This window comes from Phyllobates terribilis, unplaced genomic scaffold (genome assembly GCF_046119375.1).
Source record: "Phyllobates terribilis strain yellow unplaced genomic scaffold, ASM4611937v1 Scaffold_5__5_contigs__length_657084704, whole genome shotgun sequence".
Taxonomy (NCBI): Eukaryota; Metazoa; Chordata; class Amphibia; order Anura; family Dendrobatidae; genus Phyllobates; species Phyllobates terribilis.
This window is the reverse complement of record NW_027362765.1, coordinates 163,024,177-163,048,686: the sequence shown is the minus strand read 5'-3', so window position 1 is coordinate 163,048,686 and position 24,510 is coordinate 163,024,177. Positions and strand designations below refer to the sequence as shown.

At 43.0% G+C, this 24,510-nt stretch overlaps 1 long non-coding RNA gene across 1 annotated transcript; it reads left to right on the top strand.

Annotated features, from left to right (window-relative positions):
* Positions 1-19,141: 19,141 nt before the first annotated feature.
* Positions 19,142-20,044, top strand: LOC141270989 (uncharacterized). Its single transcript, XR_012321792.1, has 4 exons — positions 19,142-19,235; positions 19,303-19,371; positions 19,458-19,530; positions 19,609-20,044. It is a non-coding gene; the product is annotated as an uncharacterized lncRNA (long non-coding RNA).
* Positions 20,045-24,510: the final 4,466 nt, after the last annotated feature.

Sequence of the window (24,510 nt, the reverse complement as noted above, 5' to 3'; positions counted from 1 at the left end):
AAAAATACACGGACATGTGAACAGCTCCATAGACTATTATCGGTACAAGTTCTTTCCATGAAAAACACAGATAGAACTTGTATGTGAAAAGCTGACGTGTGAATGAGCCCTAATTGTGCTGAACCACAGAATAAATCAAACGTGTCATATATACCACGCATTGAATGCTTGAATGCCATAAAACTGAAATCAAGAAAACAAACTCCCAAAATCCTCCCCAAGTTGTGAAATCCTAAAGGGTTAAAGAGCATTAAAGGCATTAAAGAGAATGGGTTATGCTAAAGAACTGTGTTATATATACATATATATATACTAGCCATTGAACCCGTTCTACGCCCGGGTGGCGAGCTTTTTTATTGGTATATGGTCTCCCATGCTGGTATGTGCTGCCCCTCATCCTGGTATTTGTGCTGCCCCCATCCTGGCATTTGTCGTGCCCCCATCCTATCCTGGTATGCATGGCACCCCTCATCCCTACCCTGGTATGCATGGCACCCCTCATCCCTATCCTGGTATGCATGGCACCCCTCACCCCCAATCCTAGAATGCATGGCACCCCTCACCCCCAATCCTGGTATGCATGGCACCCCTCATCCCCAATCCTGGTATGCATGGCACCCGTCATTCCAAATCTGGTATACATTGCACCCCTCATCCCAATCCTGGTATGCATGGCACCCCATCTCTCATCCTGGTATGTATGGCACCCCTCATCCCCCAATCCTGGTATATATAGTGCCCAAACCCTCATCCTGGTATGCATGGCACCACTCATCCCCCAATCCTGGTATGCATGGTACCCCTCTTCCCTATCCTGGTATGTATGGTACCCTTCATCCTGGTCTCCGGCGAGAAGAGAGGCGCCGCGGCAACACTCCTTCCGGTCAGGTAAGTATGTAAGTATGGCGCCGGAGATCACGGTATGCGTTCAGTGTCTACGCATAACGCGATCGGTGCCATACACACTCCTCTTACCTGTAACGGCTCCATGCGTTCTTCTGTCTGGAGCCAGACTGCGCAGGCGTGTTGTGCTTGCGCAGTCTACAAAGGATTCAGACAGAGGAACACTTGTAGCGTTATATTATATATATACAGTATATACAGTGGGTACAGAAAGTATTCAGAACCCTTTAAATTTTTCACTTTTTGTTTCATTGCAGCCATTTGGTAAATTCTAAAAAGTTCATTTTTTTCTCATTAAAGTACACTCTGCACCCCATCTTGACTGAAAAAAACAGAAATGTAGAAATTTTTGCACATTTATTAAAAAAGAAAAACTGAAATATCACATGGTCATAAAGTATTCAGACTCTTTGCTCAGTATTGAGTAGAAGCACCCTTTTGAGCCAGTACAGCCATGAGTCTTCTTGGGGATGATGCAACAAGTTTTTCACACCTGGATTTGGGGATCCTCTGTCATTCTTCCTTGCAGATCCTCTCCAGTTCCATCAGGTTGGATGGTGAACGTTGGTGGGCAGCAAGTTTCAGGTCTCTCCAGAGATTCTCAATTGAGTTTAGGTCAGGGCTCTGGGTGGGCCAGTCAAGAATGGTCACAGAGTTGTTCTGAAGCCACTCCTTTGTTATTTTAGGTGTGTGCTTAAGGTCATTGTCTTGTTGGAAGGTGAACCTTCTGCCAAGTCTGAGGTCCAGAGCACTCTGGAAGAGGTTTTCATCCAGGATATCTCTGTACTTGGCCGCATTCATGTTTCCTTCAATTGCAACCGGTCGTCCTCCCCCTGCACCCCCATAACATGATGCTGCCACCACCATGTTTCACTGTTGGGACTGTATTGGGCAGGTGATGAGCAGTGCCTGTTTTTCACCACACATACCACTTACAATTATCACCAAAAAGTTCTATCTTCATCTCATCAGACCAGAGGATCTTATATCTCCTAGTCTTGGAGTCCTTCATGTGCTTTTGAGCAAACTCTATGCGGGCTTTCATATGTCTTGCACTGAAGAGAGGCTTCCGTCAGGCCACTCTGCCATAAAGACTCGACTGGTGGAGGGCTGCAGTGATAGTTGACTTTGTGGAACTTTCTCCCATCTCCCTACCGCATCTCTGGAGCTCAGCCACAGTGATCTTGGGGTTCTTCTTTACCTCTCCCACCAAGGCTCTTCTCCCATGATTGCTCAATTTGGCTGGATGGCCAGGTCTAGGAAGACTGCTGCTGGTCCCAAACTTCTTCCATTTAAGGATTATGGAGGCCACTGTGCTCTTAGGAACCTTGAGTAATGCAGAAATTCTTTTGTAACCTTGGCCAGATCTATGCTTTGCCACAATTCTGTCTCTGAGCTCCTTGGGCAGTTCCTTTGAGCCCATGATTCTCATTTGGTCTGACATGCACTGTGAGCTGTGAGGTCTTATATAGACCGGTGTGTGCCTTTCCAAATCAAGTCCTATCAGTTTAATTAAACACAGCTGGACTCCAATGAAGGAGTAGAACCATCTCAAGGAGGATCACAAGGAAATGGACAGCATGTGACTTAAATATGAGTGTCTAAGCAAAGGGTCTGAATACTTATGACCATGTGATATTTCAGTTTTCTTTTTTAATAAATTTGCAAAAATTTCTACATTTCTGTTTTTTTTTTTCAGTCAAGATGGGGTGCAGGGTGTACTTTAATGAGAAAAAAAATGAACTTTTTAGAGTTTACCAGGAGCTTTAAGCCAGCCATACACATTAGATGGCTGTCAGTCGAACGATGCTTCCACCGGTCAGACACTCAATAGCCGTCTTGGCCGTCTCTCCTATACACAGGTGTGTTCACTCAAAGGCCAAGCACTGCTGTGTCCGCTATGAGAAATCTGCTGACAGACATCTGTGCCAGCAGCTTTTCCCAGGGCAAACAATCCAATCAGCAGTCCAAAATCGGACATACCCGATCGATATCTTCCCCAACAATCAGTTGGCCAGAGCAACCAAACATATTGCACTGTGGGCTGAATCCATTGAATTGACCGACATTAGCATTATGTGTAAGGGGGAGTGAATTGCTGATACGACTACTGGTTGCAGCACATTCCTGTTTACATGGGGACATGTGCTGGGCCCAATCTATCATTTTTATATCCGTATAAAAGATGTGACCAGCCAGCTAACAATCTTATACAATCCTGCCAATTTTGTATGCATGACCAATCTATTGTGTAATGGGGTGACATATCGATTCCCTGTAGACAGATGTTTGGTTGAAGACAGTTCAGGCCTGTTGGATTTCAACATTGCCAAAATGTTGTTTTTGGAGTGGCCAGGCAGTATCCACCAACAATCCAAAGGCATACACATTACAAGATGACGAAACCAGCTGCTATCAGAGGGATCAGCTGACAATCAAATGCATATGGGAATTCTCTGTGAACAGAAGATGTCTGGGGAGATAAGGGTCAAGTAATTTGATTGTGATCACCCGACCCTTTTACTCCCCAAAAACGTTTATGTGTATGGGGTTTGTCAGGAGAGATAGTTGTCAGGTATGTGTGTGGCCAGCTTTGTACCCATAAGGACTACCTAATGGTCTAACAAGATCTACCATTCATGAAAAGAATGAAACCATAGGTTGGGTTTAACCCAGCCCAATCTATTGATCCTAAATTATAGAATTCTCATTAATGGCATCTTCAATTCTTAATTGTAAGAGAAATATGACCACCAGAGAGAACATTTCAGCAATATCAGTATTACCCTTGTGTTGGCTATAATATTTGTGCATATTTACATGATTTACATTTTCAAAGAGATTCATGTAAAATCTGGGCAGCACGGTGGCTCAGTGGTTAGCACTGCAGCCTTGCAGCACTTGAGTCCTGTGTTCAAATCCCACCAAGGAGCAAGGAGTTTGTATGTTCTCCTGTGTTTGTGTGGGTTTCCTCTGGGATCTCCAGTTTACTCCCACACTCCAAAGACATACTGATAGGGAATTTAGATTGTGAGCCCCAATGGGGACAGTGATGATAATGTCTGTAAAGCGCTGCAGAATATGTTGGTGCTATGTAAAAATGAAGATTATTATTATTATCGCTGTGTAAACAGATCCCCAAGGTTTCTTCCACGTTTTTACTTTTTTTTTAAGAAATTGTGTAAGACCCATTCAATAGCCATATACAGTAAGAGGTACATTACCAAGGGTATGCTCCATATCTTTTTACATATATATTTTTTGAAGTTCATTCCCCTTTAAACAACTTGTTGTGGAATGTGTAGAAGACTTGATGACATGTTGGACATATATTGCACAATATGTACTGATTATTGGAGGGCACTTGAAACAATCACTAATCTGTGGAAAAAATAGAAATAAGCTATTACAGCAATATCTGTCACAAAAGTCAGGGAGTGGGATAAGAGAGGAGTAAAAGTTACCAGCCTGGACTTTCTGAGCTGCTAAGAAGGAGACAAGAATTGACAAAGTGTATATAGAGGAGCAAGAGTCAAAGCAGCTAGAGGGCCCAGTAGCCAAGGGGGTCACCACTGATCGAGTGCAGGAGGCAGTGATGTAGCTATAGGAGGTGGAGAATGTGGGGCACACAGTAGGTGAAAGCTATGCTGGCGAATTTATGATATTTAAAGGGAATCTGTCAGATGAATCAACCAGTCTATATGGATATGCAAGTCATAGAAAGTTGAATAAAATGATAGCTGGATATCTGCAATCCGAAGTTTTATTTAAGAGAAATCCAAATTTTCATAATATGTAAATGAGCTGTTAAAATCTATGGGCCAGATATAGATTTACACAAGAATCTGACTCCGAAAGCTATTGTAAATGAAAGGAGGCTTTACCAGTGTGAGACATATAACGCCTGACAGTCTGCTCAGTGTTTGAATTGATGTGCAAATGAGGCTGTAAATCTCAGGCCTCTTTCTCTGACTCTATTCCCTGCCCAGCGCCGCCTCCTCCTGCTTGACTGATGGCTCCTTTGCCTGAACTCTCACAGCTTACAGGCTGTCAGTCAAGCAGGAGGAGGCAGCACTGAGGTGGAGTGACAGAGGCATCAAATCTTCATCCTCATTTGCATGTCAATTCAAACACTGATTTTTCAGTAAAGGAAGAATGGACTGGCCATTTAAATGTATTGCTGAACTTGTCTTTAAAAAAAGCTACATGTACATGTAAATAATTTGAGGGTCAAATTATTGCGGACAGATTCCCTTTAAATTGAATATGTATGGGGGTGGTTTTAACTTTTCAGCTGTCTTTTGTCAGATACAAAGATCTAAATAGCCAGAAGTACTGTATCATGGTATCTTCAACTATAACACCGAAGAAACTTCTGTAGTAATATCTTAGGATCAATCGTTTTGGACTAAATTAGATTCTAATCTTGTAGGGAAATTTATGTAAAGCCTCTATGGAAGCATCCATTAGATTTAGCATTTAAACTGTCACTTCTTATGGTGAAAGAAAGAGAAAGAAGCAAGTTACACCCCTACATAAATCACACTCTACCCTCCACTATTCAGACATGGACATGATAAATATCTTCACAATAAAAACTGCAGCAGTTACAGGTCACTTCTCCTAAAGTCATCATGACCCATTTTGCTCACTCCTCAATGACAAGGATGGTACACAAAGCTGTCAGGGGCTTAACCAAAGGAGACGCAGAGGTAGTAGTTGAAGCGGTCCTGGTTTCTCAGAGAAACCAATTGTTCATTGACCACTAATATTAAAAAAGGATACAAAATAGGTGAGGAGGGAATGTTACATATTTTAAAATGAGGCCCAAGATCTTCAAGACCAGTCATCAGGTTTCACAATACAGACTGCATTCTTAATTTAAATAGATCTTTACGATCTGGTGAGACTTTGAAGATCCATTATTGTAAAATTCCATGGCCACTGGACAGAAGCCCCTGCAAAACATCTTCCTGATGGCATTCGCACCTCCTCTTTTGATCAGCTGGCCTGATGTGACATCATCGTTGCAAGAACGTTGTAAATGGACACAAAAAAATATAAAGATCCAAACTACAATATTCAATCAGGATGACAATAAAAAAATCACATAAATACAAGAGTACAGTACAGACCAAAAGTTTAGACACACCTTCTCATGTAAAGATTTTTCTGTATTTTCATGACTATGAAAATTGTACATTCACACTGAAGGCATCAAATCTATGAATTAACACATGTGGAATTATATACTTAACAAAAAAGTGTAAAACCTAATTAGGGGACCCCTGCTTGCTTCCAGGCATGGCATCACCTCTTGTGAGGGAGGCAATGCCACTGTGGCAACTGGACCCCTGGGGTGCCACAAATACAGCACAGCACAAAAAGCAGACTCAATGCATCCATTTATTTTATGATCATCTACTCCCTTACACTGCAGTTTCTTAATAGCTGACCACCAGCGACTATGGCAGTCAGCTCATCCTTACAGGTATTATGGTAGATAATCAGACTGACATTAGTGGACCAGAGATGAAGCCTTTCTGATCCTGAGTTTTGTATTCTCTGCAGACTACATACATATCTGTAAATATTTTACCCTCGGATATGAGAGTAGTTTGGCTAAAATTATTTGTCCAAGGTCAAATGCCAAGAAAGTACATCATAGACAAAAGGGATAAGACAAATATTCAAAGGCAAAAGTTTGGGGTCAGGCAACTAAGATTAGAGTATGTCAATGGCAAAAGGGGTAAAACAACCGAGTAGTCAAAAAGGCAAATTCGAGGTCTGGCAACAAAGATCAGATCATTGCCAGACAGCTAAATAGCCAGGTAATCACCACGAACGAGTGACACCTGGAGGAAACCCTGCAGGTCTGGCCAGATCACTCACAATGCTGACAGCCCAGCACGCCCCAGCTTCTGATTGGACAGCTGGGCTGTCACTCACAATTCTGACAGGCCTGCACACCCTTGATCCTGAAGGCCGGCTGAGCTCTCACAGTGTCCTTACGACACCGTGAGTGGTGGAATCATAACATAGGTGCAGATTTACATAGGAATCAGCTGCTTGTCTCATGTCAGTCATCTCAAGTTGACAGATTTGTTTCTTTACAGTGATTAGGCCACATGTAGAATCTACTTTTGGCATGGTCTTCTAAACATGGTTTATATTTGCAAGATTTAAGGTAATCTGGTTTATAAGAGAACTTCATAAGGCTGAACTGGTGACAATTGCTGCTGCATGTTTCCTGCTTGATACCCACTGGTATCTTCTATAAAGATTGTGGGTACAGATTGAAGGGCAGTGCCTTTATTGTCAACTCAGGTGAACGGAAACAGATAAATAGATGACAATGGTGACAACTGCATACATAATTTCTTCTTATAATTGTTTTGAATCAATCATGTAAAATGCCCTCTGGCAATGATGTTATTTTTGGTGATCTGGAGTACAGAGTTTTTCCTTGAATAAATGAGGGTGTTTTGGGGGTTTTGCATTATTAATTTTATGGTAAAATTGGACTGTAATATTGAACTGATTCTCCAGGTCAGTGCAGGAGGGAAAAAAATTGAGTGGGATTCAAATTTTTATATTCTTTTTATCTTTTCATAAAAAAAATATTTTTTACTTTATTTTTTAGTCCACTTAGGGGACTTAAACCTGTGATCATTTGATAGTTTATGCTATATACTGCTGTATTATAATATTGCAGTATATATTGTACAAATCACAATCTCCTATGAAACTAAGCCTGTAAATGAGCTTCATAAGAGAACGGCACGTCTACATCAAACTTTCCTCCCACCTCTCCTCCAACTAATTGTTCGACAACCTACAATCTGTCTTCCATCCCCACCACTTCAACGAAACTGCCCTAACCAAAATACTAATGACTTACCACACAACGCTAAATCTTTTCAGAATCTGTCCTTTTCTCAACCCTGAATCTAATAAAACGACCACTGCAATATCCTCCACTGTGGCCTCCCAGCCAGGGCTGCCACCAGGAATTTCAGGGCCCCATACTGGCAAAATTTTCAGGCCCCCTTGAGACTCCACCCAAGCTTCATCCCAAATCCGCCTCCATCCCTCGAACCTTCCACAGTCCCACAGTCCACTCTTGGAAAAACTCCACTTCTGCACCACGTCCTCACCAATCACACATTAACAGTTCCCACTGACCCATATCACATACATAGCCATCATCTTTTGTTTTGGCCAAAAGATTTTTTTAAGCCGCCACCATGACAAGGTAGACTCTTCTGGCCAGGTCCTACTGTACTCTAACCTATTAAACATTTCTTCAAATATCCAATACTCTTTTTAGGTATATTTTTATTTATTTTTCTTTAAAGGAATGCGTCACATACATTTATTAAAATGACCAATAATACCAAATGCAAGGGACAAATATTGCCATACCATGAACAGACCACATATTACCACCACATAGTGACGGAATAATACCACATACAAGGAACAAATACCACCACACCATGACCAGACCATATATTACCACCACTTAGTGACCGAATAATACAACATACAAGGAAATAATACCACCACACCATGACCAGACCACATATTACCACCACATTGTCACCGAATAATACCACATACGAGGGACAAATACTGCCACATCATGACTGAACCACATATTAAAAAATCACAATACTAATATTACCATAAGTGCCATGATACATGGGAGCTCTGTACATGATATACAGTGTATAGTGTAAGTGTACAGATAATACAGTGATCACCAGTGACATTATACACAGGAGCTCTGTATATAGTGTACAGATAATACAGTGATCACCAGTGACATTATACACAGGAGCTCTGTATATAGTGTCAGTGTACAGGTAATACAGTGATCACCAGTGACAATATACACAGGAGCTCTGTACATAGTATTTAGTGTCAGTGTACAGATAACGCACTGACTCACCAGTGACGTCTCTAGTTGAAGTCTTTCATCTTCGCTTTTCATCTTCATCCAGCGCAGACCACCATCACTTCTTCCAGCCAGGACTCGTCTCTTCATAAAATAACACACAGTTATCTAGAGCACATTCCCCAACTTCTACATTACACAGCTGAATACAGACATGAACCCACCATTAATATATAATTAGTTATTATGCAACCCATCATTCCAAATATAAATTGTAATCCACCACTATGCCCCTAGTAACTGTAAACAGCCACTTTCACAACCTAATAAATATATAAATTAATTAGCACCTGTACTCTTTCCTCCAATTCATTACCAGTCACACTCCTGCATCCTCAACACCCCCCACTCTGTACCTCCCGCTCCCTTGATTCATTATATTTACATGCACCCTTCGCCCCAATTCATTATGTCATGTCCGTGCTCTCCCCACCCCAACCCTCTATTCATCATCATTTACTCTCCCCCACTCCCAATTCGTCATTTACTCTCCCCCAACTCCCAATTCATCATTTGCTCTCTTCACCCCCCACTCCCAATTCACCGTTTTCTCTCCCCACCCTCCACTCCCAATTCATTATTTGCTTTCCCCACTCCTGATTCACCATTTGTTCTCCCCACCCCCAATTCACCATGTGCACTCCCCACTCCCCCACTCCCAATTCATTATGTGGTCTCCCCACCCCCACTCCCAGTTCATCATTTGCTCTTCCCACCCCCCACTTCCAATTCACCACGTCCTTTCCCCACCCCCACTCCCAATGCATCATATGCTTTCTCCCCCCTCCACTCCCAATTCTCAGTGTGCTCTCCCCACCCCCCACTCCCAGTTCTCCATGTGCTCTCCACACCCCCACGCCATCATGTGTTCTCCCCACTCCCACTCCTAATTCTCCATGTTCTCTCCCCATCCCCAGCTCCCAATTCTCCTTGTGCTCTTCCCACCCCCACTCCCAGTTCATCATGTGCTCTCCCCACTACCTACTCCCAATAATTCATGTGCTCTCACCATCTCCCCCACTCCCAATTCTCCATGGGCTCTCTCCACCCCCCACTCCCAATTCTCCATGTGCTCCCCCCCCACACACTCCCAATGCATCCTGTGCTCTCCCCCAAGATCATTTAATTAATTCTATTGAAAAAAATAAAGTTTTCATACTTACCTCTCATACGATCCCCTGCAGCTGTACTGGCATCCTGGTGCTCTATGCAGGAGCGTATGCGTCTTCACCAGAGCATCACTGAAGGGGAGGAGGGACTCCATTGGAGCTTCACGGCCATTCAGTCTTGATGGCTGTGAGAGCTCCTAGGGTCCCTATGCCGAGGAGATGTACGCCGCCACCAGCGGGGCCCCGGCACACAAGCACGATACCCCAGGGCCCGGTGAGCAGTAGCACAAGAGGGGGGGCCCCGGACAGGGCTCCTGCTCTTTTCTTCTGGTCACTGGAACCCATACAGCAGTAAGGGCAGTAATGCCCTGATGGCGGCCCTGCTCCCAGCTAACACTCTCACAGCTCTCCAATCCATCCTTAACTCTGCTGTTCGATTAATCCAACTTTCCCCTCACTACTCCTCCGCTTCTCCCCACTAAAAATCCCTTCATTGACTTCCAATTCCCCAACGAATCCAGTTCAAACTACTAACACTGAAGTACTGCTGTCCATAATCTATCTCCTACAAATGTCTCCGAACCAATCTCTTCATATCTTCCCACACATACTCTCTGATCCTCCCAAGACCTCCCTCTTGCCCACACACACACACACACACATGTAAGTTCCTTACCCAACTGCCTCCAAGACTTTGCCCAAGTATCCCCCATCCTCTGGAATTCTGTGCCCCAACACTGTCTGATTAACCACCACATTCAGATTTTTCAGACTGAACTTGAAAACACATCTTTTCAAGAAAGCTTACAGCCTGCAATGACCCATCTGTCACCTCACCACATCCAGAGCTGCTGCAACCCCCATCTACTGTCTCCTTCCCCATTACCCTGTAGACTGTAAGAGCTCAAGGGCAGGGCCCTGTCCCCCTCTGTTCCAGTCTTTCATTGTTAGTTTGTTTGTTGTAGGTTATACTTGTATTTTGTATATAAACCCCTTTTCACATGTAAAGCACCATGGAGCTCGAAAAATAAATTATAAAAAGCAAAATGGCAGCAAAGGTGTTCTTCAAATACAATGGTTTAAGGCTCCTAACACAAATACAGATGTAGTAACCATTAACTTGTTAGACAGAACAATGCTATATCAACATAGCAATGTAGCAAATCATCATTATTATTTGCTTAGATTTTTACTCGCTTATATAGCGCCAACATATTCCGCAGCGCTTCACAGACATAGTAATCACTGTCTCCATTGGGGCTCGCAATCTAAATTTGCTATCAGTATGTCTTTGAAGTATGGCAGGAAACTGAAGAACCCCATGCAAACATATAGAGATATACAAACTACTTGCAGATGTTGTCCTTGGTGGGATTTGAACCTAGGACCCCAGCACTGCAAAGTAACAGTGCTAACCATTAAGCCACCGTGCTGACAAATAAGTATTGCTACATGTGTACAGCACTAAAGCCATCGTCAGTACAGTAATGCTAAACCGGAAGCAAAATCAGTACGTTAATACATCACTCAGCACCACCATCATTACTTGAATACATCACCAGAACTATTATCAATAGATGAATGCAGCTTCAGAATCACCATAAGTACATGAGCACAGCACCAGAAGCACCATCAGTACATGATTACATCACCAAGCTTAGTAAAGTGATCAATTGCAATGACAGATCTGCCCTCTCTATATACACTTGTTAAATGAATCTACAACTCCCATTGTATTCCTTAACGATACTATTCAGATGGTGTGGTAGTTGTTACCAGCAGGGGCATACTTAGAAATCATGGGGCTCCATAGCAGATGTTATAATTGTCCGTCCCCCCCAACAAAAAAATAAATAAATAATATTCAGCGTGGTCACAGAAGAGCATATTTCACAACTTTGCAGGCTTACAGCGTAATTTTCCTCCTATTGAAGCCCTAGATTCCCCTTTCATTGCACTCATTATTATTATTGTTTATTTCTAGAGCACCATTGATTCCATGGTGCTGTACATGAAAATGGTTTACATACAAAACACAAATAGAAATTACAATGAACAAACTGATAGTGACAGACAGGTACAGAGGGGAAGGACCCTGCACTTGTGGGATTACATTTTACAGACCCATAAAGTATGGTGCCAACAAAAGTGCCACACAAGCACTATATGATACCCCCACATTGTATTCCTCCACACACACAGTATGATGACTTCTGTACCCCACCTCAACTCCCCTGGCAAAGTATGGTGACCCCCAACACAGTATGATCCCTCAACTGTGACTCCCACACAGCCCTCCATGCAGTATAATGGGCCATCCTACAGTATAATCACACCACACCTCACCACACTGTATAATGGCTTCTACTTGCCCTCCAAATAGTATAATGACCCTCACACAGCCCCTAACATAGTATGATGGACCTCACACAAATATTCACTCAGTCCTCCATGAAGTATAAAGGTTTCTACGTAGCCCTCAAAATATTATAATAGCACCCACATAGCCCTACAAATATTATAATGATCCCCACATAGCCCTGCAAATATCATAATAGCCCCCGCATAGGACTACATAGTCCTGCATATAGTATGCTGCACCCCATAGTCCTCTATATAGTATAATGCACCCCATAGTCCTCTATATAGTATAATGCACCCCATAGTCCTCCATATAGTATAATGCACCCCCCATAGTGCTCCATATAATATAATGCACCCCATAGCCCTCCATATAGTATAATGCACTCCCCATGGTCCTCCATACAGTATAATGCATCCCATAGTTCTCTATATATTATAATGCACCCCATAGTCCTCCATATAGTATAATGCACCCCATAGTCCTCCATACAGTATAATGCATCCCACAATGCTCTATATATTATAATGCACTCCCCATAGTCCTACATTTAGTATAATGCATTCCACATAGTCCTCAATTCAGTATACTTCACTCACACAAATCTTCACTCAGTCCTCCATGAAGTATAAAGGTTTCCACATAGCCCTCAAAATATTATAATAGCCCCCACATAGCCCTACAAATATTATAATGATCCCCACATAGCCCTGCAAATATTAAAATAGCCCCCACATAGGCCTACATATAGTATAATGGGCCCCAAAGTCCTGCATATAGTATACTGCACCCCATAATCCTCCATATATTATACTACATCACATAGTCCTCCATATAATGCACTCCCCAGAGTCATCCATATAGTATAATGCGCTCCCCAGAGTCCTGCATACAGTACTGTATAATGCACCCCACAGTCATCCATATAGTATAATGCAGTCCCCCTAGTCCTCCATACAGTATAATGCACCTCATAGTACTCCAAATAAGGTTATGGCCATCACAATGCACTCAATGATTTTTTAAAAAATACAATACTCACCCCTCCTCCTCGTTCCCCCGCTGATCTGGTCTCTGCAGCGAGTGTTGTGAAGCGCTGCACATCTCAGCGCAGCGGGCGCCATGTAGTGACGTCATTGCGCCCGCTGTGATGAGATATTCGACGCCAAGCAAAAATGATGGGGGAGAGATCATCAGCTGACGCTCCCACTCTCATCGTTACTTTCAATTGAATCGGCGTCCAGGATGACGATACAGATGAACGCTGGCACCGGGCCCCCCTGGCTTACAGGCCTCATAGCAGCCGCATGGCCTGCAGCCATTGACAGTGCGCCACTGGTTACCAGCTATCATCCAACTGCGGACCATACAAGAACAAAAGATAATCTTTAATAATCACAAATATCAATGTGACACATACAACACGAATAAAGTGCACATAAAAAAGTGACTTAGTGTAGATAGGTATTCAGATATCGTCCCTGGAGGCGGTAAAAATTGCCACTGGATATTTGTTCAAACGTGTTAGTATGGGATTAGTCAAAAACCCACCTTACAAGCACCAAGTTACTTATTATTAAAAACTGCAGGAAAACGTAGTTAGAGGGTACATGCTCATATCTGATATTAATGGATCATACAGATCCAGCCCCCCATACTACATTCAACAATTAATTGACACATGAATAGCAAGGGTACAACCTGCAAGCTAAGTTAAGGAGATACCAACACTTTTTTTCCTATACATGCAGCACGATTGTGGTACTTAATCCTGACCAATGTCCTTAGAATGATAAACCCACAGGTATTTCTTTGGAGTAACAGACAGATAGTCCTGCCACACCTCCTGTCACATAAAAGTCACATAACTGACTAATCCCATACTAACACGTTTGAACAAATATCCAGTGGCAATTTTTACCACCTCTGGTGGGGGGACGGCCACACAGGGCCGATATCAGTATACCTATCTACACTAAGTCACTTTTTTATGTGCACTTTAGTCGTGTTGTATGTGTCATATTGATATTTGTGATTATTAAAGATTATCTTTTATTCTAAAGGGTTTCTTCTTGTCAGACGTTAGGCTATTTTCCTTTATTCTTAATCAATACTTTGTGATCGGACCATACAAGAATCACAGTACTGAAGAGACACAGTATCTCAAATAAACAGTTACATCTAGGTACCTATGCAATGCTTTCCAGCCTTCTGCAGCACATCCCGAAACAGTGCGCTTTAAAATAAGTGTTCTTATAATATCCCTGAATGAAAATATCTCTCATGCTGTGCCCCCGAATAAATAATTGCCCCTCACTGTCTTTCTTGCACAAAATATGACCTCCAGACTGCCACTCTTATATAACGGTCACTCTGTCCTTCCTTACGAAGTATGACCTCCACACTTTCCCTCTCACACTGCCCTGTCTTGATGACTCGCCCAGGGTGATGGGAACGACTCGGTACCCGGGCCTTTTTGCCTGACCTTGGGGATGTCGCGGTGATCGGCTCCCGGGCCCGTACTCTCGGGTCAGCTTTTAAAAGGGGTGGTTTGTTAATTTTATGAAAGTTCGTGACACCACCTGTGGTTTCTGGTGAGAATCACCAGCGCTGCGGCAGTTCACTGAGGCCGGTGATAATGCAGCTCGATGGTATAGCTCCCCACAGGTGGAGCTAGGCCTCAGGGCAGTGTATGGAGAGGGGGATGTAGGACAGGCGAGACCCAGCCGGGTCAGAGCAAGAACAGGGACAGACACGATAGTCACTTCAGTACCTTTTACTGGTGGTAGTTCAGGCACATCCCAGAGCACTGTAGGGTGAAGGGTGGATATCAGGATCCTCCCCAATGAGCGGGTGTAGGTCCTCCTGTTTCTTGCCTCTGCGTGGTAAGTTTCTGACCTGCCTGGAGCTAGGCCTAACTTGGTTTCTGTCCTGCACCGGCTGATGTTGTGGCGGGGCCTTCTCTTGGAGTGCACGCTCCCAGCTTACGGGGCCTATGTAACATAGTAACATAGTAACATAGTTTGTAAAGCCGAATAAAGACTTGCGTCCATCAAGTTCGACCTGTTAGTTCTGTAATTGCTAAAGTTGATCCAGAGGAGGGCAAAAACCCCAAATGATTTGGCCAATCTTCACCTGAGGAAAAATTCCCTCCCGACTCTGAAACCAGCAGTCAGAATAAATCCCTGTATCAACCTACTATTTTATTTTATTTTTAAGTATACGCTGAAATCTGCCTGGTATCTAGAAATGCATCCAGTCCCCGCTTGAACTGGTGTAGTGAATCCGACATTACCGTCTCCTCACTCAGTGAATTCCATATTCTCACTGCTCTTACCGTAAAGAACCCCTTCCTATACTGGTGCTGAAACCTTTTCTCTTCCAGTCTTAGTGAATGCCCTCTTGTTACCGTAATATTCCTCCTTTTGAACAAATCCCTGGCAAGGTCTCTATACTGTCCCCTAACATATTTGTACACATTTATTATGTCCCCCCTCAACCTTCTCTTTTCCAGGCTGAATAGTCCTAGTTTTGCCAACCTCTCTGGGTATTGCAGTCCCTCCATTCCCTTTATTAATTTTGTTGCCCTCCTTTGTACCTTTTCAAGCTCATTTATATCCTTTCTATATATTGGGGCCCATAACTGAGCACAGTATTCCAAGTGTGGTCTGACCAGTGCTTTGTACAGTGGAAGAACAATGTTCTCATCCTTTGCAGCTATACCTCTTCTGATACATCCCATTACCCTGTTTGCCCTTACAGCAGCGGCCTGACTTTGGGCACTCCAATTTAGTTTGCTATCAGTCAAGATGCCCAAGTCCTTCTCCATCTCTGAATTCCCCAATGATTTCCCATTCAGTGAGTACTGGTGACTTCCATTTTTCCTTCCCATATGTATGACCTTACATTTCTCCTCGTTAAACCTCATTTGCCATTTAATGCTCCACATACCCAGCTTATCCAAATCCCTCTGTAGGTCTGCACTGTCCTCTTTTGTATTAATTGTTTTACATAACTTTGTGTCATCTGCAAATATTGATATTTTACTATTTATCCCGTTGACTATGTCGTTAATAAAGATATTAAATAACATTGGGCCTAGTACAGACCCCTGTGGTACCCCACTAGTGACGCTTACCCAATCTGAGTATATTCCATTTATAACCACCCTCTGCCTTCTATCCTTTAGCCAGTTAGCTACCCACTTGCAGACATTTTCCCCCAGCCCCATCATTCTCATTTTGCATACCAACCTATTATGTGGCACGCTATCGAACGCTTTTGAGAAGTCGAGATACACGACATCCACTGGTTCCCCCAGTGTCTCCTGGCACTGTTACGTATCAGCTTTCTGGTGATCCTGGGACCTGTAGTTCTCCAGGGATTCTGGTTATGCCTTACTGGGTCGTAGCGATCCCGGTAAGCTCGGACCCGGTGTCCGGTAAATATTTCGGGGTGAGCTGGGTAAGCTCCTCTGCCCCCACTGCTACTCACTTTCCACTACTTGCCTTCGGCCTACTCGGGCCCTCACTAGGCTACTCACACTAACGGCAGCTTGCCGCGCTTCACCGATCTTATGGCGGCGGCACACCTTAAGCTCTAACTGAGCTCCCTGAATCTAGACTGGGCTTCAGGACCGCTGGAGGCCTAGCTTGCCTCACACAGCAACCCTCGTGCATCTCTCTCTCTGTGCACTCCAGACTACGGCTAGACTCTGACTAGACTGCGTAGCTCCACCTCCCCTATTTATATCCCTAACTGGCTCCTTCTGCTGGTCTGAGGTGGAAGGTGGAGATGTGTGAATGTTTATGGGGGCCTCTTGTGGAGGATTCCATCAATGCACACTTCTAGGATCTGTGGTACCAAGCGCAGCTGGGCGCCACATTCACACTGTGCCTTCTCCTTACACTGTACTCCCTCATGCTGTCTCTATCTCCACACTACCCCCATCCTCAGTATCACCCAACACTGCCATCTCTGTCTGCACATTCTGTCTCCTCTTCATACTGTCCCACCACACTGTCCACCTCTCTCTACTCTCACTTCCATGCTGCTCTCTCTATACCATGCCCCTTCTCACATTTTTCCACTCTTGACACAATACTGTGTTCTCACACTAACACCACTCCTCACCATCTTCGCAGCAGTGATGTCAGTAGTGTGATGAGGTCAGCAGCATGATGAAGTGACCTAATCACGCCACTGCACATTGGTGCAGGGAGCTGATTAGTGCTCCTCTGCCCCTGTCCCAGCATTTATGTCTTCAAATGTATTTGCATCTCAAATCTGGCCGGTAGTTTAGAGAACTAGATGAATCCCACTCCCGGGGGGGCTATTATTTCCCACCCCCTAGGAGTCACCTAAGACCACCAACTGAGGTAAGATGCTCATCTCGCTTCATGGCAGAAGCAGCCCTGGCTTAATATAGCAAGCTACTACTGAACATACTAAACTACTACTTCTGTACGTAATTACTAATACTGAGCATACTAAACTAGTAAATGTAAAAACTACTGCTACTTAATAGACTATGAATGAATGTACTAAACTATTTGTTACTATACATACTAAACTAATACCACTTAATATACTAAACTGCTATTTGTTATGGGCTCACCCGGTGAGGTGGATTCTCCAAGCAGATAGGTCAGGCTGAGCAGCACAGACGGGAGGCAATGGTGCAGCAGAACTGGTCTAGTCTGATGCCTCATGAATTGGCAGGGACCAGAACCGCTGGGTGTGCAGGACACCAGACAGAAAAATGGAGCAAAAAACACCAGATGAAGCAGAGCCAGGTGAAGAAATACACATGGGAACAGTAGATGTATAGACTATCTGGTAACTTGCTTGCAGAGCTGCAGATACACACATGAATAGTGGCTGTATAAGCAATCAAAAATTGCAGCAAGGATATGGTTAACTACAAGGCAGTAGAGATGAGTAGGCCACTTATAATGTGCTTGACCAAATGCAGTACAGTAAAACAGCAAAAATGTTTTGTCAAACTGCTGTTACCTTGATAGCAGAAACTAAGTTGTGAAAAGCGGTGAGAACAGTTGAGAGAAGTTGGTAATCTGGAATCTTGATTGCAGAATGGTAGATGTGGACTTCACATAGATAAGATGAACTCAGCTTGGAAATAAAACTGGTAGTAATAAAGAAGTCAGGCATAGCAGAGGACATAATTAGACACCTGGCTGAAGCTGAGCCAAATTGAATGAGAAGCAAACTCCTGACAAACACATGGTGGCAGAGAAAAATGTTTTCTAAATACTCAGGCTCACATGGGTGCCTGAACAGCTGATACATGCTGCCCAATTCACGGGCAGCATGTATCAGGCAGTATTTGCATTATTTCAGCCACCCATGTATGTTTGATTCTGAAACCAACCCGCATGGGTGACTTGTCGAAAAGGATTCTCCTCACCCACTGCTTGTGACTCACAGGTCTCTCCTTATACATGCTATCATGGAGAGAAGTGTCACTCAAGGGAAGCAGGTGGGGAGAATCCACTGGAGAATTCACCTGTAAGGTGAATCTCTATATTCCTTTGAATGTTCACTGACATTGCAGTCCCTTGCTGGCACTAAAGAGAATTGACGAGCTGGTAAGAGAGCGCACTGTCAGTGAGCATTGAAAAGGAAAAGAAGATAGCATGGCAAGCAAGGAGAACAGAGAGACCAGCCCAGCCTAGCGCAGCAGCGCTGTATCTGCACCAACTCTAAGTGCCATATGAAGTTTTTTCCCCCTACCAAGGGATCAAGCTTTCCTTCTCCACCTCCCCTCCATCAGATTCAACACTTTCTTTTTACAGGATCTCCTCATCTCTAAAAAGATCCTTTTTGGCACGTCCTTCCTCCTTCTATCAACTCTCCCACAACCAGGACTCCTGCACCACAGGTATATTATTGACCCCTAAGAATAATGCATTAACTGTAGGTCGCAACTATCCATTAATTATTTGCAGCTTTACCTCAATCTGGGGACCCCATATTAGGCCGGACCTAAACCTCCCGTCGTCCATTAATAAATCGAGGTAAATATCTATCCGCAATTATTCCCCACAGGTTGTCCTATCTTAACCTCTTCCTAAACAAAGAACTCTCTTTCTTTTTCCTAAAGGGGCCTTCCCGACGCAGAATCCTCTACTACACTGACAAAAAAGAGTCACCCGTCCTTCATCAAAATAATTCAGGTAAATATCTGTCTTTAATTACCCCCCACAGGCTATTGAACCATAACCTGCTCCTAAACAAATACTTTTTTTCCTTAGGGGATCTCCTCTACAGAGAATCCTCTACCACATTGACAAAAGTGAAGCACAGCGCACCTTTACCCAGGACCATTAGGATTTACCCCAAGTATCCATAGTGTTTTATTTATTTATTAATTTATTTATTTATTTTACTCATTTATATAGCACCATTAATTCCACAGTGTTTTACAGACATTAAGGGCACTGTGCCAATTGGGGCTCACAATCTAAATTCCCTATCAGTATGTCTTTGGAGTGTGGGAGGAAATCAGAGAACCTGGAGGAAGCCACCACAAACACGGGGAGAACATACAAACACCTTGCAGATGTTGTCCTTGGTGGGAATTGAACCAAGGACCCCAGTGCTGCAAGGCTGCAGTGCTAATCACTGAGCCACCGTGCCGCCCTAGAAATACCATGTTTTAAGTATTTCCAGCAACCCTCCCTTCCTTTTTAAGTGTTTTAACCCTATCCTAATAAATTTGTATTTTAATCACGTGGTAATTGTCATCCTTGGCTTTTCGTTTTTTACCCTATGCTACCAGTACAAGTCTATATATATATTTTATATATTATTACATTTAATCTACCCACCAGACAACTGTAGTAGTTGTCTCTCTTGCAGCAGGTTCAAAGGGCCTACCTACAAGCGCCGCCATCTCTTGTATTATTAAAAGTGGGAGTAGAGATGGAACTGTAGGGAATCTTTACTTGAGGCATGTGGTTAGATTATTACATTAAATAGATATAAATGTATTATGAAATTCACCTTTGGTTTCGGACCATCCATCAAAGGGATTCTGCCACCAGATTTTTGCAACCTAATCTGAGAGCAACATGATGTATGGACAGAGATCCTGATTCCAGTGATGTGTCTCTTACTGGGCTGATTGTTGTGTGCGATAAAGCTTTATGTGAAATAGAAAATATAAGTGTTCAGTGTTCTCTGTTCTGTGAGCGGTCAGCCTGAGCCTCCCGGGAGAGCCGCTCTTCCCTTTTATGGTTTTCTGTGATGTTAAGAAATTACGAGTCCAAAGGTTTATTTTCTATCAGCAACTCCCAGAGGGATTCTGCTAAACTGCCTGAAGTCCTGTAACTCGGATTTCCAAACTTGCTTGAATAAACTGAGTATACAATATATTATTGCTCAACTTAGCTGTCCGGTCGAAGTTTCCAAAGCCCAGAGTAGATGTAGACTTTGGTAAAGGGATTCAGTGCTCTGTACCTTAGTCAGTTTTTCAATCAGGGGTGTAACAAGAAACTTGGGGCACCATAGTTCCTAAAATAGGCCAGTATTTGGTCATGAGGACCATAGGTAATCATTTTGATGAGGAACGGGCAGCCAAAGATTAAGCAGAAGATAACCCCATTTGAAAAACGTTAATGGCCCACAAGTAAACAATTAGGCTCAGTTCACACTAAGGCCGTGTACCTCAGTATTTTTAACATGAAACATGCATGTATGTGCTGCATGTATACCAACTTAAACCAAGCTCAAATTTTGTGTTTTTTCTCAGCATTTTTAAGCCGAAACCAGGAGTGGGCGATAAATACAGAAGTGGTGCCGTGTTTCTATTATACTTTTCCTCTGATTGTTCCACTCCTGGTTTTGACTTACAAATACTGAGGTAAAAAACTGACCAAATACTGATCGTGTGCACATGGCCTTATACGTTTGACCTCCTTTTCGGTCGTGTCTATCATTTTATGCGGACAGAAAAGTGTAATCTATCACGCTTTTGTGCCTGCCTAAAAAATACAGACCACAGTAAAACCAATCATATACCAACTGTATATGATTTTTTGTGGGGTCCCTCAGGATGTAATTCCACAGCAAATTATATTCCTTACAATGGAAAAATAACTAAATCAGCCTAACAAAGGTCAGTCTTTTGACCTCTGTTGGCCTTTGTTAGGGGCAAGTGGATATCTTTGCATTTTCCTGAAGTATATCACAGACATTGGAAATGAATACAGCCTCCTGTATGGTTGAAGGGTGGATACAGATTAATAGTGGTCTTCAGAATCAAACCCACTCTGAGGCTGATGGTCGCTAACTATCTTTCACTACTCAGGCTCTTTTAAAAGTGAGTTTGGGTTCCCTTGACCTTACTAGGGTCGTTACGCCCATAACCCATTGTTACAGCTTGATGTATAGCTTTTGTATTATCAGCTTGTCTATACAGTGAATTATAGGGGTAAATTGAACTATAAAGATTTATAGCTATATACTATATTGCAGCATACTTCTTAATTATTGCCTTTACATTACTGTTTATGAAATTTCTTCCCTCATAAATATTCCACCATCAACCGTGAGTTGTATTATTGAAAAGTGGAAGCATTTAGGTTCCACAGCAAATCACCCAAAAAGTGACGATCACGTAAAGTTACAGAGCAGTTTCACCAAGTGTTGAGAGGTGCTTGGTGCATAAAAGTCTGCTGACTCAATATGTTCAGAGTCCAAACCTCCTTTGGAATTAATATCAGCGCAAAAACTCTGAGCCGCAGGCTTTATTGTATGGGTTTCCAAGGCCGAGCTACTGCATGTAAGCCTTACATCACCAAGCACAATTCCAAGCATTGAATGAATGCAAAGCAGTAGCTACTAGACTCTGAAGCAGTGGAAATGCGTTCTGACCTGCCCTGACCTCAACGTGATCAAACAGCTTTGGAATAAGCTACAACGGATATTATGAGCCAGGCTGTCTTGTCCAACATCAGCATCTGACCTCACAAATACCCTGCTGAATGAAAAAGCAAAGATTCCCACAGACACACTCCAAAAATCTTGTAGAAAGGCTTACCAGAAGAATGGAAGCTGTTATAGCTGCAAAGGAAGGGGCCGACTCCATTATAATACGTATAGATTTAGAATGGGATGTCATAAAAACTCCTGTAGGTGTAATGCACACCTGTACTGGCCATCTGGCCGATTGGGCAGATTCCAGGTGGGCCACACTTCTTGAACCCACAGGGGGCCGCGCTCTCCTGCATCTACCTTTCCTGACTCCATGTGTTTTTTTTCTATCATTCGTAGTTTTTTGGCAGATAAAAACAATGTTCATGATTGTTTTAAATTGTCCTAAAGAAAAGGAAGAGAAGAAAGAAGGAAATCATCAATTACTACCTTGCTTTTCGAAATATCTGCCTGCTAACTCCATAGAAGCAGAAGGTGCAGCCGCAAATGAGTATAACTGTTTTTGTTCTTGCGTGAGAGAAAGTGTCGGCCATCAGGCGACATAGTGTGTGTGGTATCCTATGTGATGTATACAGAGGTCTCAGGGTATCCTATATGATGTCTATACAGCAGTCTCAGTGTGTCCTATGAAGAGCCTGTGTGAATGGAGCTTTGGTCTTCAGAGTCCCTGTTCTTAAATCGGTGGGGTTACCAATGGTCGGACTCCCGGCGATCAGGAAGTTATGCTCTATCCCATGGATAGGGAATAACTTCCAAACGTGAGACAGCCCCTTTCAGAAAGTGGTGAGAATCATGACCAAATAAATAAAAATGTGATGAACTTTGCATTGTGCTTTGATGGGAGAGGGAATTTTATACAGTAGTATGTAGGCTGGTGGGATTTGTGTGGCAGTGCCACTTTTTTGACCCAGTCCGTCCCTGGTGTAATGTGTAAATGGCCCAACATAATGGATGTACAAGAGCTCTAACATTTAGCCTCTAAGCCACAATGCAAAATGTGCCCCCTACCATGTGCTATTCATAATACTGATGTCTTCTCATAAACCAGAAGGACCATTGGACACTCAGACACCAACGCCTCAGTGAGTCTGCTGTTTAACCACTGTCCCTGATGCCTATGTTCATATAGCAAAAAATATAATCGTTTGCTTGCTTTCGAAATCCTCTGTTAAGTCACATTGAGCAGTTTGTGAAATCAGATGAGTCACTCCATTTGCCCATAAATATTGATAATGGATGGAATGGTCTAATTAAATAGGTTTTCCGGTTTTATATAAATAAAGGTGAATCATTGTATGAAGATACGCTCTTCTTTAATTTCTTACCTTTTCAATATTCCTTGCCAGTATACAGCAAGCTTCCTTGTTTACTGTCAAATTCTTATTTTGTGCAACTGGCATTGCTGCAGTGCTCGCTACAGCATAATGAGGTTTTCTATTGTGACGAGGCGATGTGGCTCTTCTAAACGTGGTTTCTGTAAGCAAAGTGACAATGCCTTGACCCCAAGATTCTGAAGTCTAGAAGTCTAGAATTTAAAGCGACCTGCCCACAGACCCACCCCTATCAGTCTCTGTGCCTGGCTCCCTGTATGATGAGGAACATACTTGTGCTTCGGGGCGGTCTGTGGACAGGTCTTTTCTTGCTGATCTGGCCTAGAGCACCAGGATAAGACCCTGCCTACAGTCCCACCCCAGAGCATGGGCATATCATTAAATCAAAACTGCAAACACTGATTACACAAGAACCACAAGATGGATTTCTTCACCTCATGTATCATATTAATCATTGCAGCAGCCCCAACATGACACTGCCTGTAGTTTACTTAGCAAAATCCTGCTGACAGGTTCTCTTTAAAGGTTTTTTTTCCCATCTTCTTGGTGCTCAGAAGCTTAAAGTTGAGTCTCTAAGTAACATTGTAGAAAATTGTCAGTTGTCCTGAGAGGCAAAACTGCTAAGATGCCAATAGCACCATGCACTGTTTCCCTATTCAACCTTGTTATCTGAAGAATTTCAGAAACAGTAATCAACAACGTCAATTCTCTTAAAATATAATCTAGTTTAATAGTCTGCCTTAATGTCATAACTATTCAGATTATTTAAACTAACTCCACTTAGCTTAGACTTAAAGGGATATTCCATTAATTTTTGAACCCTGTTTTCAAACCAAATTTGGACAGGAATCGGGACGGAGTAGCAACTATGAAGCAGAGAAGACTCAA